Source organism: Gobio gobio (assembly GCF_949357685.1).
Source record: "Gobio gobio genome assembly, chromosome: 15".
Classification (NCBI taxonomy): Eukaryota; Metazoa; Chordata; class Actinopteri; order Cypriniformes; family Gobionidae; genus Gobio; species Gobio gobio.
Genome location: NC_137108.1, coordinates 25582327 through 25600549, shown reverse-complemented (window position 1 = coordinate 25600549; position 18223 = coordinate 25582327).

The following is an 18223-nucleotide window of genomic DNA, read 5'->3' as shown; positions in this document are numbered from 1 at the left end:
ACACTTCTGTGTTCGTCACTGGAACTTATGCTACGCCTGCATCCAACATCATACGCTCAAACGCCAGTCTCTTGTGAACACACATACGACAGTTAGCAGAAGTTTGAGATTACAGTTTGTAAAGTTTTAAATATGGATATTTTTCTTACCCAAACGCATCACTTCACTTCAGAAGGCCTTTATTAACCCCCGGAGCCGCGTGGAGCTCTTTTATGATGGATAAATGTACTTTTACGGACTTCAAAACAGAAACAGCCATTACAAGATCTCACCCCGTGGGGTCAAAATGATCACAAAAATCCCAGAACCACACGGGGGGACCTAGTGAATGACCTGCAGAGAGCTGGGACCAAAGTAACAAATGCTACCATCAGTAACACACTAAGCACCCAGGCCCGTCTGAAGTTTGCTAGAGAGCATTTGGATGATCCAGAAGAGGATTGGGAGAACGTAATATGGTCTGATGAAACCAAAATAGAACTTTTTGGTAAAAACTCAACTTGTCGTGTTTGGAGGAGAAAGAATGCTGAGTTGCATCCAAAGAACACCATACCTACTGTGAAGCAGGGTCGTGCACAGACATTTTGAGGGGCAGTGGCCCAAACCAAAAAAGGGGCACTGGGGTGGGGTGGCATTGGGGGCAAGGATTGGGTGCTTGTCCATACAAATTATCCATCTTACTCTTACTAGTTAGTCAAAACAGTTTTGATCTAATTTTGTGTCTTTCGAAAATAGTGATATATGACATTGTATTATGTTGAATATCAAAGTTTGTGTCATTTGTTAATGAGGGATTTGTGGACACAATGTTTTTGGTTTTGTGGAGTAAATGTTATAGCTTTTATTTTGAAGTAAAAAGATAAAATTAGACTCTTGGGGTAAGATGACCCAGCCATATTTGGCACAGAAGGCCCCAAGTGGTATGTTGTTACTGGTGTTATTGTTTTTAAGCGTAATACTTATTGTAATTAACTGAGCGGACAATAGCTCGTCCCCCGATGCTGCAAACGACATCATGTCCCCAGCCGGGGCCTCAAAAGAAACGTCTGGAACCCCTCGAGGGGGGCCAGCGTGCTCTTCCGAAAGCTCCACCGGCGCAGCGGAGGGGAGAGGGGCCTGAGGAGCCATTTGAGCCGTCGGGGAAGCCCTCACAGTAACCCTCAGGTCCCCACCAAGGCCATCAGCCAAAGTAGCAGCCCTCTGCTTTGCAGCGGGAGGACCACTAGATCGGGGGATGCGCAATGGTGCTCCACCTCTTTCGAGGTATTGGAGTCTGGACCGTAAAACTGCGATGGTCATGTTCCCGCAGTGGGAACATGAGTCATTCACGAACGCTGCCTCAGCGTGCTGAACGCCCAAACACGTGAGACAACGAGCGTGACCGTCAACTGGGGACAGAAATCGACCGCATCCAGAAACACACGGTTCGAATGACATCTTGAAAAAGACGCAGGGTCAAACCGTGTTGCTCTTTTAGAAAGGAAACTGCTCTTTTATGTGCTGAAGCACTCAGGGAGATGACCGTGGCACCACACAGTATAAAGGTGCAAGCCTGTGTGTGCACTCAAAACGGAAACGCCCAGCGAACCAACACTTGATCTCCGTTGAAGCGGCCACCCGCTGAGACGCGCTGTCACACCCGCACTGGAAGCAGTCGTTCCTCTCACGAGACTCTTGAAACACTCTTCGTAGAAAACAGGAAAACATTCGCTGTTCGGCTCCGAAGTAGAAAACCAATGATCAAGCATTCCACTTCCTTATTTATACCCGCACCGTGGGGTGGAGCGTAGAATGCGTGGATCGCATGCCAATCTCCATTGGCTCGTTTTTAATACACTCGAAGTAGATTGGTCTCTAAGATCAGATCCCAATTCGTTGGTCAGTTCCGACGTACGTAGAACGTGACCGACTGAAAGGGAACACAGGAGCGGAATCGGTGGATCTTTAGCGGAGGGGAAACAGAACACTTTTAGCGGGGATGGGTAGCGACAATAGACTGTGAGAGGGGCACCTCAGCTGATGAGGACAGAGGGCCAGTGGCTCTAGCCACCGGGCCACCCCCCTGTGCACGGCCCTGCTGTGAAGCATGGGGGTGGAAACATCATGCTTTTGGGGCTGTTTTTCTGCAAAGGGACCAGGACGACTGATCCGTGTAAAGGAAAGAATAAATGGGGCCATGTATCGTGAGATTTTGAGTAAAAACTTCCTTCCATCAGCAAGGGCATTGAAGATGAAACGTGGCTGGGTCTTTCAGCATGACGATGATCCCAAACACACCGCCCGGGCAACGAAGGAGTGGCTTTGTAAGAAGCATTTCAAGGTCCTGGAGTGGCCTAGCCAGTCTCCAGATCTCAACCCCATAGAAAATCTTTGGAGGGAGTTGAAAATCTGTGTTGCCCAGCGACAGCCCCAAAACATCACTGTTCTAGAGGAGATCTGCATGGAGGAATGGGCCAAACTACCAGCAACACTGTGTAAAAACCTTGTGGAGACTTACAGAAAATGTTTGACCTCTGTTATTGCCAACAAAGATAACAAAGTATTGAGATTAACTTTTGTTATTGAACAAATACTTATTTTCCACCATAATTTACAAGTCAATTTCTGTGAGAATCAGACAATGTGATCTGGATTTTTTTTCTCATTCTGTATCTAATAGTTGAAGTGTACCTATGATGAAAATGACAGGCCTCTCTCATCTTTTTAAGTGGGAGAACTTGCACAATTGGTGGCTGACTAAATACTTTTTTGGCCCACTGTAGGCTACACCTAAGATGGTTGGTTGAGGGTGAGTAAATCATGGGCTAATTTTCATTTTCGGGTGAAATATCCCTTAAACGGAAGTACTGAAACGTGAAACTTAAATCTTGTGAGCCAACTCAATACACATATACGTGATGGATGTTGTTAAAAATACAAACCATTATTTTATTATATTTTGAGCAACATGCATAGCTAGACAGGTGAGGAACATGATCTAACTAACATTTATAATTTATTTACGGCTGAAATGTTGCATTTATATGTAACAAGCATAATGTATTTGAAATAACTTTATGAAAAGTACATTTTCATTATGTACTTTAAATAACAATAATGTCAGAAAGATATCAGCTCAGCTGTTGTTCATAAATACCAGTTGATGTACAAATCATAACACCAGAAATAGTCATCATTGTGAGCCAGCGTCTTTTACCAGTCCTTGTGCTCGGGAGTATAGGAAGCTGGTTCAGACGCACCCTGAGGGTGACCTGACTCCTGTGCTGATTTCATTTGACTAGACAAGCTGAACGGGAATGGATCCCCATCTCCCTATTCCTTTTATAATTTGACGTTCTTTTCTGACTATGTCTGGGGATTTTGTTTTCCCCTGTCCCTATACTTTGTTTATCTACATGCCAGAATCATTCTAGGTCTATGACTTTTTTGTGACTGGGATGGTCCCTGTTTCGATCTTTCCTTTGTAGTTTGCATTAATGTGTTGGATAGAGTTCCAAGTCACTACATAACAGCACCTCGACTAGTTGTGTTTTCTATAAGAGGCAGTAACTCAGCAAATTGTGCCTTCAAAATATAAATGTCTTTCAAAATACGGCTTTTCAAAAAAGTGCTGCTGAGCCTGTGAGTGACGCGCAGTGGGTGTTCCAGGAAAACAAAACACAGCGCGCCGGTGTGTTTCAGCAAGCACAGATACAATCAGTAGGCAACAGCATGCCGACCGCACTGTTGGTTTTCGCTTTGCTATCGTGGTTTTCTCTTATAGAGGGAAAATCACTCGAAGGTAAGATAGCTTTATTTTCCATTTTAATTCTATTTCTAGGATATCGTTCTTAACGAAAATCAATTAATGAAGATCACTGATATGTGCCGCTCGAAAAGAAAGAAAACAGACGTGTAATGAGCCATTTACGAGTTAATAAAGTTATCGTGCCGTATACAATTAACTTACGTGTGTTAAAAGTAACTTAGCTCATCCCCCAAAACATAGACTTGCATTTTGTCAGAGAAATATGACATTCTGATCACCTGCCGACTTTAAGTCGAATGTGTAGCCTACACTAGTGATGCGCGGGTCGTCTCATAACCCGCGGGCCCCGCGGGTAACCTGCGGGTCGGGTTGGGGCGGATTAAGAAATCTTCACTTATTTGCGGGGCGGGTTGGGGCGGGTCATTAAAAACAAAATAAAAAAATCTATGTATGTTGCCTGCAATTCCCTATAGCCTATATAAAATATTTGGGAGTATCTATTTTCATATTTTATTAGGTTTTTTTGATAAGGTTACAATATGAAAGCCGTAGCAACGTAACTTGCATGATGTCCCCAAGCCTTTGGCATCACGCGGCACGTCATGACAGCTGCGCGCCGAGCAGCTCCCACCACCGGCAGCCACGACAACAAAAACGGAGAGATAAAAGTGAAGATGGAAGACGAGGTGCTGGAGTCTAGCCGAAATAGATTAAACCCTGGTACAGTGGACGCCATTCTTTTTTTGCACAGCGAATGTAAACACGCTATGAACATTTCTGTGTGCTAAATAAAACAAAAGTTTAGTGGTTATGTAGCGTAGGCTATAAACTGCCTATACAAATCTGAAATAAAAAATGGTTAAGCCTTCAAGATCCAAACGCTACTTTGGTGAAAATTAAAGGTTGAAAATCTTTATCATTATCTTGTTATTAATATGACCTGATTTATGATTAATGGTCGCGGATGCGGGGCGGGGCGGGTTTTAAAATTGATACACTGGTGCGGTGCGGGCTGGGGCGGGCCAAATAATTTCATAAAAGCAGGACCCGCGGGTTGGAAAAAAAGCCGACCCGCGCATCACTAGCCTACACGTGTTGACTCTAAACTCCAAAACCAGTTTTAATGCTGTAAATACGATGTTTTGACTAATTTGATGAATTTGTTCACAGATGAGAAGTGTGTTGGAATGCAGAGAGAAGATGGCTCTTACGACTTCGACCTGCCCGACTCCGTGAGACCGAATGTGCAAAACCATACATGTGACGCAGAGTGGACCGTTGATGTAAGTATCAAAACTCGTCTCACAGAACGTTTATTTTATAATTTATTTTCTTTTTAATATAGAAATAAAAAGTCACCCATTGGTTTGGCCTATAACGGGCGAAAGGCATTTCGTAGCATTTTTAATTTCCCCCCAGAACGCTTATTAGGCCAGGGGTTTTCAAACTTTATGATGCCAAGGACCCCCAAATACTATGAACCTTTATGAGGGACCCCCTTCCTAAAATCCATCTATTTTTATGTATGAAAAAACGTTTAAACTGTCTGATAAATAGGAAGTGTGACATTATAAATACAACATATTGTTTCCTAACTTAAATTGGCTATACTTAATGTTGGATGTATCAACCTGAAGAAGAACATTTTCAATTTAAAATGATTTGTATAAGCAGCTTTCACAATAAATGTATGTAAGCAAGCAGCTCACATACTGCGTTAAGAATACTGCCTTACAACCTCAGTGAGAGAGATATATAGGGGACTATAGTGAGAAAAACTCACTAGAAAGATACAAAGCAAACATATACAATTCTGGAAAGTGTATATGGCAAGAAAGGAGAGAAACATTTAGAAATGAAACAGTTAAAGTAGACTTTATCCATTTTTGCTTTTTCTGGGGACCTTCTGGAGGACCCCTGGGGGTCCCCGGACCTCAGTTTGAAAACCCCTGTACTAGGCTATAGCAACACACAGCTGCTTTTTTAAACACGTTTGTCGATAAGCACAGATAAATCCTCTTCATAGGTGCAATGACAAAATATCGAATTGGAGGTAATTTACAAAATATATATTTAAATGTTGTATATTATAGTTATTTAATTACAATTTCAGAAACTTTGTAGCATATTTTGAGAAAACTTTTCAGTTTTGTTGAAGATGTTTGAATAGCGGTTTTAAAATATGGATATATCTTGAGGTTAAATCCCCTTGATATTAAGGCCACGTGAAAAGACCCATGGTCAAAATGGCAACTAATAAAACACCAGGGCCCGTATTTACCAAGCATCTGAGAATTACTCACAAGAACACTGCTAAGAATTGACTTAAGAGTAAAAAAAAATCTTGGCTCAAAGCTGCGCTTAAAAGTTATTTATCAAGCATCTCAATCATACTTTAAGTGAAGGGTGGACTAAATCTTAAAGGGATAGTTCACCCAAAAATGAAAATTCTGTCATCATTTGCTCACCCTCAAGTTGTTCCAACCCTGTATGAGTTTCTTTGTTCTGCTGAACACAAAAGAAGATATTTAGAAGAATGTTTGTAACAAAGCAGATAGAGCAACCATTGACTACCATAGTATTTTTTTTCCTTACTATGGTAGTCAATTGTTGCTCTATCTGCTTTGTTACAAACATTCTTCTAAATATCTTATTTTGTGTTCAGCAGAACAAAGAAACTCATACAGGGTTGGAACAACTTGAGGGTGAGCAAATGATGACAGAATTTTCATTTTTGGGTGAACTATCCCTTTAAGTGTCAGTCTTAGAGTTGATTCCCGACACTTTGCTGTGCCACAAACAGGATTTTGGATGTCATGAACCAATCACTGAATAGATGTCCTTATTTAAGAATATTCTCAGATAAATTCACATTGAATGGTGAAATTCCTAAGAGGAGTATATATTCAACACACATTTGACAATAAAGAAATTCTAAGACAATACATTATAATATACCCATTTGAAATGAAAGATAAACACGTTTTCCACCATGTCTTAATTCATTTTTTTAAACTGGTGTGCTGTTAACTGACCTGCCTATATATAGCCTAGATTTTTTTTATATAATCAGTCACCATGGATTCCAAAAGAAAACCGAACTGGCGAGAGGAAGAAGCGCTACTACTTGCTGAATTAGTTGAACAGCAGAATGTTATAAAAGGCAAGTTCAGCCCAACATTAACCAGCGCTGACAAAGATGATGCTTGCTCTGTCCAAACGATACCGTTTGATTAATTGCTCATTGTCAAACATTTCAAAAACATTTTTCCTCTTCTAAAAAGATTTGCGCACGTCTCTATCTCCTCAGTGCCATCACAAGCCCCTACTGGCAACTCCTAACCACTTGAGAGACCTCTCGAGCTGTCTTAAATAACTGGGAGAGTAAGAGTGATTCTTAGCTTTAAGAAATTTGATAGCTTGCTTTTATACTTAAGTTACTTAAATTTCATGAATTCTCAGCACTTAAGACTAAAATGGCACTTTGAGAAGCTTGATAAATACGGGCCCAGGCTGGCAAATGGTTTTGTGTGGCAGTATATACAGGCTGCTTGGAGTAAAAGGCCCCTCTACCTGTAGAGCTAAGTCTATATTTTAGGAACAGGGCATTTTAGCCCTTTGTCTGATAGGCCTATTATTTATCACTGATTGTTCAAATAATTTGTTTTGTCTTGTACCAATGACAATAGTCAAAATAAGTAAATAGTGTTAAATGTTTTGTCATGTTTATGCTTTATGTTTATGCCCCTTAGGGATTCTTCACAGCAGTCCTGGAACTAAATTTTATAAACTTTACTCATCCTTTCAAAGAAGTAACGTGGCATGGAATCAATGTGAAATACTGTCCAGTTTCAGTCAGATTCCATGTCTCTTGTCCTGTGAGTTCAGTAACAATTATACGTCTGGTCAGAATGGTTTTACTGTTTTATATTTAAAGGATTGTGTTTATTTACAAATCAAATGTTTTTTGATTCTCTTGTAGATTTACACCAGGGAACTCACATGTTCTTGTAAGTATTTTTTCTTTTTGCTGTCTCTAACAGAAGCTATACAACAATAATATTACTAGGGCTGGACCAGAATATTCAAATATTTGTTCGATGGGTTGGTATTCGATTTTCAATTTTTTTATTTGAATATTCGGGGTGTGTGTTTTTTTTTCCGCACACACACAATTATTATTATTTTTTTTACAATGATCTTATAGTCTAGCCTAGGGCTGCCCGATTAATTGAAATCAAACCGCAATCGCGATTTGGCTTATGTGCGATTATGGAAGCGCAAAGGCTGCGATTTTAATTAAATAAATAAATGCCCAGTGTGTCAGTGAAGAGCGGCTCTGTGATCAGGAGTAAACGCTGCTCCGTCTGAAAGCACTGCGAGTTTGAGCAACGTGTCAAACATCTTCACAAACTAGTAATGCGAAGCGTTCATAAACCTGTTGTCCAACCAAATACAACGTTTAATAACATGTTTTAACTCACTTCATATAGTCAGTCGAGCTGATGTGGCTTCTTATCACAGAATGTCAATCAGCACTGCATACTTTATTATTATGAAAATACCAGAGAAGGCTTGAAGAACTCAAATACACAATATCTTATTGCAGAAGTATTATCTTCATGTTTAATCAGTCAAAGCGTTTCTATCTTCGTTTTATTCAGCCTACAGCGAGCTTCACATTAGGGATTTCCCATAGGGATTTCCTGAAAACGAATGATTACTTCTCGCCCTCTGGCCTCCAGTATGAATGAAACTTTTGGGTAAAAAATAAGAGAAATAAAACTTATAAACTCTAAATAACAAAATTACAATTTAAATGTAATAAATTACAATAAATCCTTAGACCTTTCTAATGATTTTTAGTCATAGGCTGTCTGCATTCTAACAGGTAACCCATATTTTTTGTTTTATGTAAAATATAAATATTATTATTATTGTTATACTTAATAAATATATTTGCTTCTTCTTAATAAGTATACCCTGCAACTGGAGTATATTGTCTGTCTAGAGCGCACAACTGCATGAGCTTATATGGAAGAAGCGCATGCCTGAGCTTGCATTTTTGGTTAAACAGTGCTCGATTGACATTGTGGAAAATAGAATAATAGAATCAAAATGTATTCACCCTTTTACCCGTTAGGGATGTGACGGTGAGAAAATTTTCCCTCACTCTCGCACTGCGGCCGTGAATGAATGACAGTGTGGCCATGCGCATTTAGTTTCGGTTTGCCAATTCGGGGGCAGGTTGCTTGAATGGTGGGTTCATTAGCCTATTATTCTTAATGAAAAACACAACAACAAAACAGTACAATGACAAACTCCCTTAAATAGGCGCTTTTACATTTCGCTTTGAAACCAAATCTTCTGCAATCATCTTGTCATTCAGCTCCTCACTCTCGTGATGAATGAATTCTGACTCCTGCGCTAGTCGGTGCTGCGACTCTCGGGCGGCTCACGCAGCACGTTCAGTTTTTAATTGTAGTTAATCTGTTCTCTAACTGAACTAAAAATTGTACTCCTATAAAATATCAAAAAGACGGTGGGGGCAGTGCCACAGCGGGCAAGTGATGTATCCGGTGTTATGCCTGAACACCGGTAACACAGACTATCGCAGCAATCCTAATATCCGTTAATATCAATCTAAATTAATCTACTGTGAAATTTAGGAGCTTGTTACTGGGACGTAACAGACCTGTGTGTTTTGTATCGTTAGCGCAGTGTCCATTCTCGGATCATATAAGCCCTTCCCGTGTGAGGGGCACCGCTTCTCGAGATTTCTGCCTTTTATTAGAGAGAAGAATATGTTCAGCCCCGTCTCTTGAAGCTTCGAATATTGCGTGTTGATTACAACCAAAGCTTCGAAGCTCAAAAAATGGTATTTGGACCAGCCCTAAATATTACAAGATTACATTGGCATTCAATTCTGTTTTTTATCAGGTACCAATTCTACTGACAGTCGTCCATTTAATACATCTCTGCCATCTAGAGGTAAACAATATTAATTTTGCTACACTTTTAAAAATGACTGAGATAAAAATTGCCTTAAAGATTTAGTCAAGCATTAGGAAAGAACAATGTAAAAAAAATTGTACAGCAAATGTACGTCACGATCACCAGCTGGAGTGCCTTTGATAGCCACTAGAGGGCATTCCAACCCAGACTATTGTCATTTCTCTCAAAGACTTCTTTTCCCATAATCCATTATGCCTGATTGCTTACAGCTGTGTCTTATTAGCTTGTTTAACTCTGCCTAACCTGGTTAACTCAGGCTCCGTCCACACGGAGACATGTTTAGCTGTTTATGTAAAAGTTTTGTATCATATTGTATCGAGGCTTCATGAAACACTGAAACAGTTGAAGCAAATGTGCTGTATTGCGTCAAAGCTTCAAATCAATCTGACACTCGTCTCCACAGCGCCCCCTTGCTGGTTAGAACAGTGTAAATGCAACAAAAACCCAGGGCAAACATGCATAAAAACACTTTTTACTTTATCAACGGCTTACAAATCTATTGAAAATGTTTTATTGAAAGTAAAATTTTCAAGTGCAATTAACTAATCTAATAAAATAAATAAGAAGTGTTTTATGTTCTTTTATCAATTAGCCCTTCGCTAAGCCCCACCCTGCTTAGTTACTGTTGCTACGCCTGACAAGTTTTCGCGCCTGGCACGTCTATTACAGTCTTGCTGCGTCCCAATTCGCCTACGTATACTACGACCTAAAAGTATGTACTCTTTTTGTGAAGAAAAAGTACATACTTTTGAGTGTGTAGCAGAAGAGTATGCAAGCTTTGGGACATACTACTTCGTCATCTCATCTGTAACGGACTCTGTTGCTTAGTTACGTGCATCCGTTCACCGTTTAAACTGCCCTGTCAATCATCATCACAGTTAAAATCCTCCACATTCAATTTAATTTCCTACCGTATCGGAGAGAAATGTAGTAGCACGTTGATCTGCCATTCGTGGGTCTTTAATGCAGAGACTCCCCTCATGTGTTTGCAGTTTTAATATAATGATGCATTTAAAAGTTAATGGCCAAACGTATCATTACAAAAGTTCTCAATGCTACTGCAGGTGAAATATAATGTGGCTAATATTGAATAAATATCTTTTCGTCAGGTTAAATACTGATAATTGCTCACTCAAACACCTTTATCTAACCCTCTCCGTCGAACTTGCATATCCGTCATGTTTGTAGTTTTTTAACACTTTTTATACGCGTTTGTAGTTCTAATCGAATCCTCGGGTTGTGGGCAATATCAGCAGTTAGAGTGCGCATTGATCTGCACTTCGAATTCTGACCGAAAATAGTAGACCATCCGGGAATTTTTGGAATACTCTTTTCAACATACTACGATTTGGGACATACCAATTATTTTTTCGAATACTATTTAGTACGGATAGTATGCGAATTGGGACGCAGCGTCTGGCTGGAAAACCCTGGAAAATGCTGCCTTCAGAGGACACATTTCAAGGCAGGAAGGCACCAAGGCACGTCCGAATCTAATGTTAGCTTCACTTCCTGTCTCCTGAGATACCTTCATCTGATCGATTTTTGAAGGCAGCATATTTGTATCCTTCGCTGCCTTTGATATCCCACAATCCTGTGCTTTCCATTCTGTGACAGTTGAGCTGGAAAAAAAAGATGGAGTCCGAAAGTTGCGTTTGCTGGTCAGTTTGTGTGTTAATGTAAGGTTTTTTTTTACCAACATTTTCCACTTCTGATGTAATTTCTAGCGAGAAATTACTAATGTAGTAATTAAATATGTGTTAAGTTCTCACCAAAGCTCTCTCTATTTTGCTGTACATCATTAAACGGTTACACTGCCTAAGAAGTCTGTCCGAAATTAGTTTCGTGAGGTGCCTTCAAGCACAAACGCTGCCTTAGGTTTTCGGCCGCAGCCTATGTATGCGCTGGTGTCAGACATTCCCAAGGAGATAATTTATCAATTTTGGCGAACAGGGGAAATATCTGAGAGAGCAAGACAAAAGAGACTCGTATGCATTTGAGGGATATATCCACAACATAATATGTAACCGATTAGAGAATAATTTTATCAAAATTGAAGCTAAAGCCTATGGGTCCCAGGGCAAGCAGGAGCCGCCTCATACGCTGATCATTCAAATGGGAAACACACAAATTCAGGAACAGCAATGTTCATGCACAGTAGGGTAAGTGAAATTAGAAAATAATCGAATAATTATAAATCAAACAGCTTATCCATTAATCTTGTGGCATAAACACAAGACATTAGCCTGACCACTTTGCAATGATAACATTCCCCCGCTTATATTTTATTATTTTTTTAGCGTGCCAGGCTACTGCTCACTCATTGTGGGTCTAATCCACGCCCGGCATTTCTCCCCTTGGATTTTAGGTTTGGGGAAGGGAAAAAATTCCACCCCCTCGTCCAAATTTTTAGGATACCGGGTATCAGATTTGCACAATCCATACGCACAATGCTTCGGCATGTTTCCCTCGCTGGAAAGCTTGACAGACCTAAGCCACGATTGGCCTGTGGCGGTCTGATTGTCAATTGTCATGGCTTGTTTTGCTTGCTCCATGGATGGCTCAGATAAACTTAATTTTGGAAAATACTTTGTATTACAGATCTTTATATTAATTGGCTTTCTATTAATGCAATACAGTGAATGTCAGCCATCTGCGGTCTCCCAGCAGCTTAAATTATTGTAATCTTAGAGTTAGTGATTAATTTTCAGCAAAACAAAAGATAACATCTGTGCTTTCATGTCATCTATGCTTTATCCTGTTTGTTTGAGATTCCTACCTGGTGTTTGTTTTGGACTGTCTCTGAGCAGTTACATAACAGATGCAAGACTTTGCAATGAGTTAACCGGATTTTATAGGCATGATGAGTCATGATGAGTCATGATGATGGGCAATGGATTATGAGAAAAGTAGTCTTTGAGGGAATGGGTTTATAGTCTGGGTTGGAGTGCCCTCTGATGGCTATCAAAGGCAGCCAAAGCCAGCTGGTGATCGTGAGAGTACCTTTGTTTTGGTAAGAAAGAATTTGAAAAATTCATGAAATGGTGGAAGGGATATATGCATAACAGAATGGATATATATATAACAGGAAGCTTCTGTAAATCCATGTAATGATTTTTTGTAATATGATTGCTTTTACAGATATATTGTTCTCTGGTTCAACAAAGAGACAGCACTGTGAGTAAAGTCTGTACAACATCCATAATAAATTACTAAATACCCTGCATTTGGAAAAAGTGATCTGGCAATATTTTTTACTACTGTCTGGCAAAAATGTAGCCACATTTCAAGACATTGCCAACTTAGAGAAAAATAAGGATGATCACCATTTATTAGTATTAAAGTATGCCTGCATAACAAGTTTAATGCAAATCACACACACCCACACACTGTTTCTTACCAGACTTCATTGTCGTTTGCATGGTTGAAGTTCATAAATTCAACACAAAACAAAATAATAACAGCAGTATTAGCCTAACTATCCTCATCTCATTGTAGGTTACGGTTGTGAAACCAAATGAATCCAGTTCTCTCTAGATTTGTTGAAGCTTGCACAAATGCATCTTTGAAGTTCCTTTTGTACATGTTTACCAAAAGCCACTCCCAAAAAAACAACGATCAGTTCTGTGTGTCAGAAATCAGTAATAGAGCAATCTAAGAGAGGTAACTAATCCAATGCGTACTCCTTGACCAAAAACAACTGCACTAAACAATGAATCATCTTTAGAACCTTTTAAAGTATAAACAAGAAATGATTAATAGGTTTGGTTCAGAGGTTGTGGAAACTAGACTAGAGTTCTGGAGATTAGGAGGGAATACAGTACAAGTGGTGACGTAACAGGGACCTTATTGTAAGTAAAACCATGTAAATAATGTATTTTAATCAAATCTGTTAACCATGACCTGATGGGAGGGAAGAAAATGATAGTGATAAACAGTATTTGTAGTAGCATTATCTTTAATATATTGTTTGTTGTAGAAATTTATATTTTGGTGATTTTGTTTTTTCTTCCCTATAATAGATTGCGCAATTGTTGTAGCTGCCACAATTGTTGTAAGCGTTGTCATTTTGACTTTATTCATCTGGAAGACAAACAGGTATTTAACACATTTATATGCATGAACTCTTATAGCTTTAATTATTTAGTTATCCGTTTATTAACTAAACACAATTAAATTACCTTTTTTTAAATTTCTAGCACTGCAAGATATGCTCAGGGAGCCTCAGCTGATGAACAAAACCAGCCTCGTTGAGGAGGAATCTGTACTTGCCCAACAGACAACAACACATGGCGTGGAGTCATATCACATTATCCTACATGTAATACATATTATATTAATTATATTATATTATATTATATTATATTATATTATATTATATTATGTTATATTATATTATTATATTATATTATATTATATTATATTATATTATATTTATTTTATATTATATTATAGACCAACAACACTTGGACTTTCAACACTGCTTGAAAAAGTAAAGTAAGGAATTACAAATTTTCTGTAATTGAATTATAGTTATTTCTGATGTAATTGCATTAAATACTGTAACACAATAGTGGATTTAACATCAAAATTGAACGTCTAATGATAAAATGTATGTTTTTAATGTTCACTAATCCGTTTAAATACTTGGGTCAGTTCAAGAATAATTTATGCAATGTTATATTACTTATTTGAAAGAATTTAAAGGGCAGTTTCATGTCTGTCCTTGTATTGTTCAACTGGTTATGGTTGAAATGGAATTTAGAAAGTAATTAGTAGTAATAATAAGTAATGCAATACTTTTTAGAGAGAGTATTAAAATATTATTATATTAAATTAATAATATAATATTATTAGCTAACCCTGTTGGGAAAAAAAACAGCATATGCTGGTTAGGTATGTTTTGAAGCATGGCAGCTGGTTTGAGCTGGTTTAGTGCTGGTCCTAAGAAACTAGCCCCAGCTCAGGACCAGCTTAACCTTTCTAGGGTCTTCGGGGTCTTTTCTGACCCCAAAGGATGTTTGCTCAAATTTAAAAAAATATTCCCTTTGTCCAAATGGCATGAGGCTTTGTACGGTTTTCAATACTTTAGATCTACAAATAAAAAAAATTAATTGGATTGATATCTGTTTTTATGTTTGTGTGACAAAAAAAGTCACACTCAGGGACCCCGCTTAGAAAATTGACCAAATTCATCCTCAAAAACAGAAACAACACAGAACACGCATACAAACTGTGGCATACTTCCAACAATGCATAAAACATCCACAATGCAAAATGATCATGCTCACACACACACACACCCACACACACACAGGAATACATTTGTTATTGCTGTTCAGTTCATTGTATTTTGATGTTCATGTTGTGTATTTTTTACTCAATATGTAATATAACTTCATTTCTGTACATTTTTGTTCTGTTACAGTTACTGAAGTGTAGATTCAATTTGTAGAATTATAAGAAAATCAGATGTTTGAAATAAATTATAAACGATTATAATCATAATGTAACATCATTGAAAAAAATATTTTTTCAGTACAAAAAAATTCTAAACTTTGACTAAATTAATAAATTTTAATTGTTATAATTGTGATTTCATAACATTTAGATATGAATCCAACTGAAAAATACTTGTGAAAAGATGTCTTTCAGTCAGTCAAATAGCACATAGCAAATAGTGGAGCTCTGCAGCCTTTTACTGGTTAAAGTCTTTTTTTTTTCTTCTTTTTTTTTAAACTGTATTTTCCAAAAGATGGGCAAAAATCTTACACTAAACCATGTCAAATTATCCATGTTATCTCCACAAATGAAAGTTAGAAATGTGGGTCTTTTATAAAGTGAATTTTACATAAAAAACTGATTTTGTGTGAAAATCCTCTTTTATATATAAATATATAATATATTTAATATATGGATATATTAAACCAGCTCATGACCAACAAAGGACCAGCTCAAACCAGCTGCCATGCTTCAAAACATACCCAAACAGCATATACTGTTTTGTTTTGTTTTTCAACAGGGAATGTAAATGTTTGTTTGTATATTATATTATTAGCTAATGTAAAAAGTTTATTACCACATAATAAACTGTGGAATATTCACCACAAGAGGTCACTGTCTGCACATTACACAAACATTAGGACATGTTTGTTCGTGGTGTGTTGTGTTTATCTAGCCTTCTTGCTTTTTTGCTCATGTGTTATTTGTAATCTTGTTTGTTTCTTATTGTAGTTCTGTGCAATCTTTTTCGACTGTCGTATTTGTAACTCTTTTTCATTAGCTATTATTTACTCTTGGTGTCTTGGGTTATTCTGAAACTGCCATTAAACTTTGCGAATGGTTCTTCTCAAGTCTTTGAAGTCTGAATCTGTCGCGTCACAGGCAGGTGTACTGTAATGTCAACGATTGGATTTACGTTACGAGAAAATAATGCTGAGTTCTGTAAGAGTATCCTGAGAGTACAGAGGAACACGCCGAACAACGCATGCAGGGCAGAATTAGGCCAATATCCTGGGAAACGAGCCATCAAATTTTGGAAACATCTAAAAATGAGTGACCCCAACTCTTATCATTTTAAAGCCCTTAAAAACCATGAAGTGAACTCTGATAAGAGTCCCCTGATCCAGCTGATCCTGAGGCTGCAAACACACACTAACACCACTAACAACAGCCAGCCTCAGGAGTCAGGACACACACACACTCATCCACACAATTCGGCCCAATCAAATTATTAAAGCACAAAGAGAAAATTACTTGACCTATTGGACTGAAACAACACAAAAACAAAGTAAACTGGAATGTGATTTGGCCCTAAACAAAAGCTACACAACAGCAGAATACCTGAGCGCAGTGAAAAACTGTGAGTTCAGAAGAAGAATGACGAGGTACAGACTGAGCACTCACACACTGACCGTAGAGACGGGCAGATACAGACAGAGCTGGCTGCCCAGAGAGAGCCGCATCTGCCCACACTGCACCACTGGAGAAGTGGAGACAGAGACACACTTCCTCACCAGCTGCCCAAACTATCAACAAATCAGAAACACTTTTTATCCAGAATTCGAAATACTTTGCCCCGACTTCGTAAAATTAAACTATAAAATAAAACTTCAATATTTATTAGGTGAAAAAAGAGATTGTATCCCACTAGCAGCAAGATATATTAATGCCTGCCACAAAAAGAGGGAGGAGTCGACCAATCAGTGATGCGCTCACACACACACTCACACTCACACACACTCGCACCAACACACACACACACACACACACACACACACACACACACACCGAATTCTAAACTGTTCCTAGAATTCTAAATGTTTGATTGTTGATTGTTTTTACTTAAAAAAAAAAAACATCTATATATGTGTATATGTTTATATATATGTATGTATATATGTATATGTATATATATATTATATATATATATATATATATATATATATATATATATATATATGTTTATTATTATTATTTATTATTATATTTATCTAATGTATGTACATATGTTGATTCTCTGTAAGAATTAGAAATGCTTTGGCAATACATTGCAACAATTGTCATGCCAATAAAGCACAATTGAATTGAATTGAATTGAATTGAATTGAATTGAATTGAATTGAATTGAGAGAGAGAGAGAGAGAGAGAGAGAGAGAGAGAGAGAGAGCGTTCAACATTCAAGAGCATTTATTTTAATCGACAATAAACACTCACACTCACACACAGTCGCACCAACACACACACACACCGAATTCTAAACTGTTCCTAGAATTCTAAATGTTTGATTGTTGATTGTTTTTACTTAAAAAAAAAAAAAAATCTATGTATGTGTATATGTTTATATTGTCACATGCCTGTCCTGTCTTGTGTGCACATGTGGGTTTTGTTAGTGTGGCCATGTGCCTCTGTCATTGTTTGATCCCTCCCCCTTGTTATCTGATTAGTGTTTGATTTCCTCCACCTGTTCCCTCCTGATTCTTCCCCTTTATATAGTTCCCATGTGCTCACAGTCTTTGTGGTTACGTTGTTATGTCTACGTCTCCCGTTTCCCCCCGTGATTTCTTGTGGTATGTTTTTTGTGTTATTTTATGTTTTATTATGTGTTTTGCCCCCTCGTGGGTTTTTTGTTTTGTATTTATGTTTGTTTTTGTTAATAAATCCTCTATCTGCACTTGAGTCCTCGCACCTCAGTTTTCTTTCAGCGTAACGTGACAGAACGTAACCACCACTATGAGGACTCAGCAGAGAAGGAGGTCACCGCAAGGACCTTCCTCTTTTGTCTCCTGTCCCCTCTGGGACCGCATAGTCCAGTTCAGTTCCCTGAGCACTATGCGGCAAGAGGGGACTGAGATGAGAGAGTTTGCACGGGAGTTTAAGAGGGCTGCTAAAGGACTGGGATACAGAGATGAGTCTCTTAAGGAGCTCTTCAATTATGCCCTCGACGAACCATTTGATTGG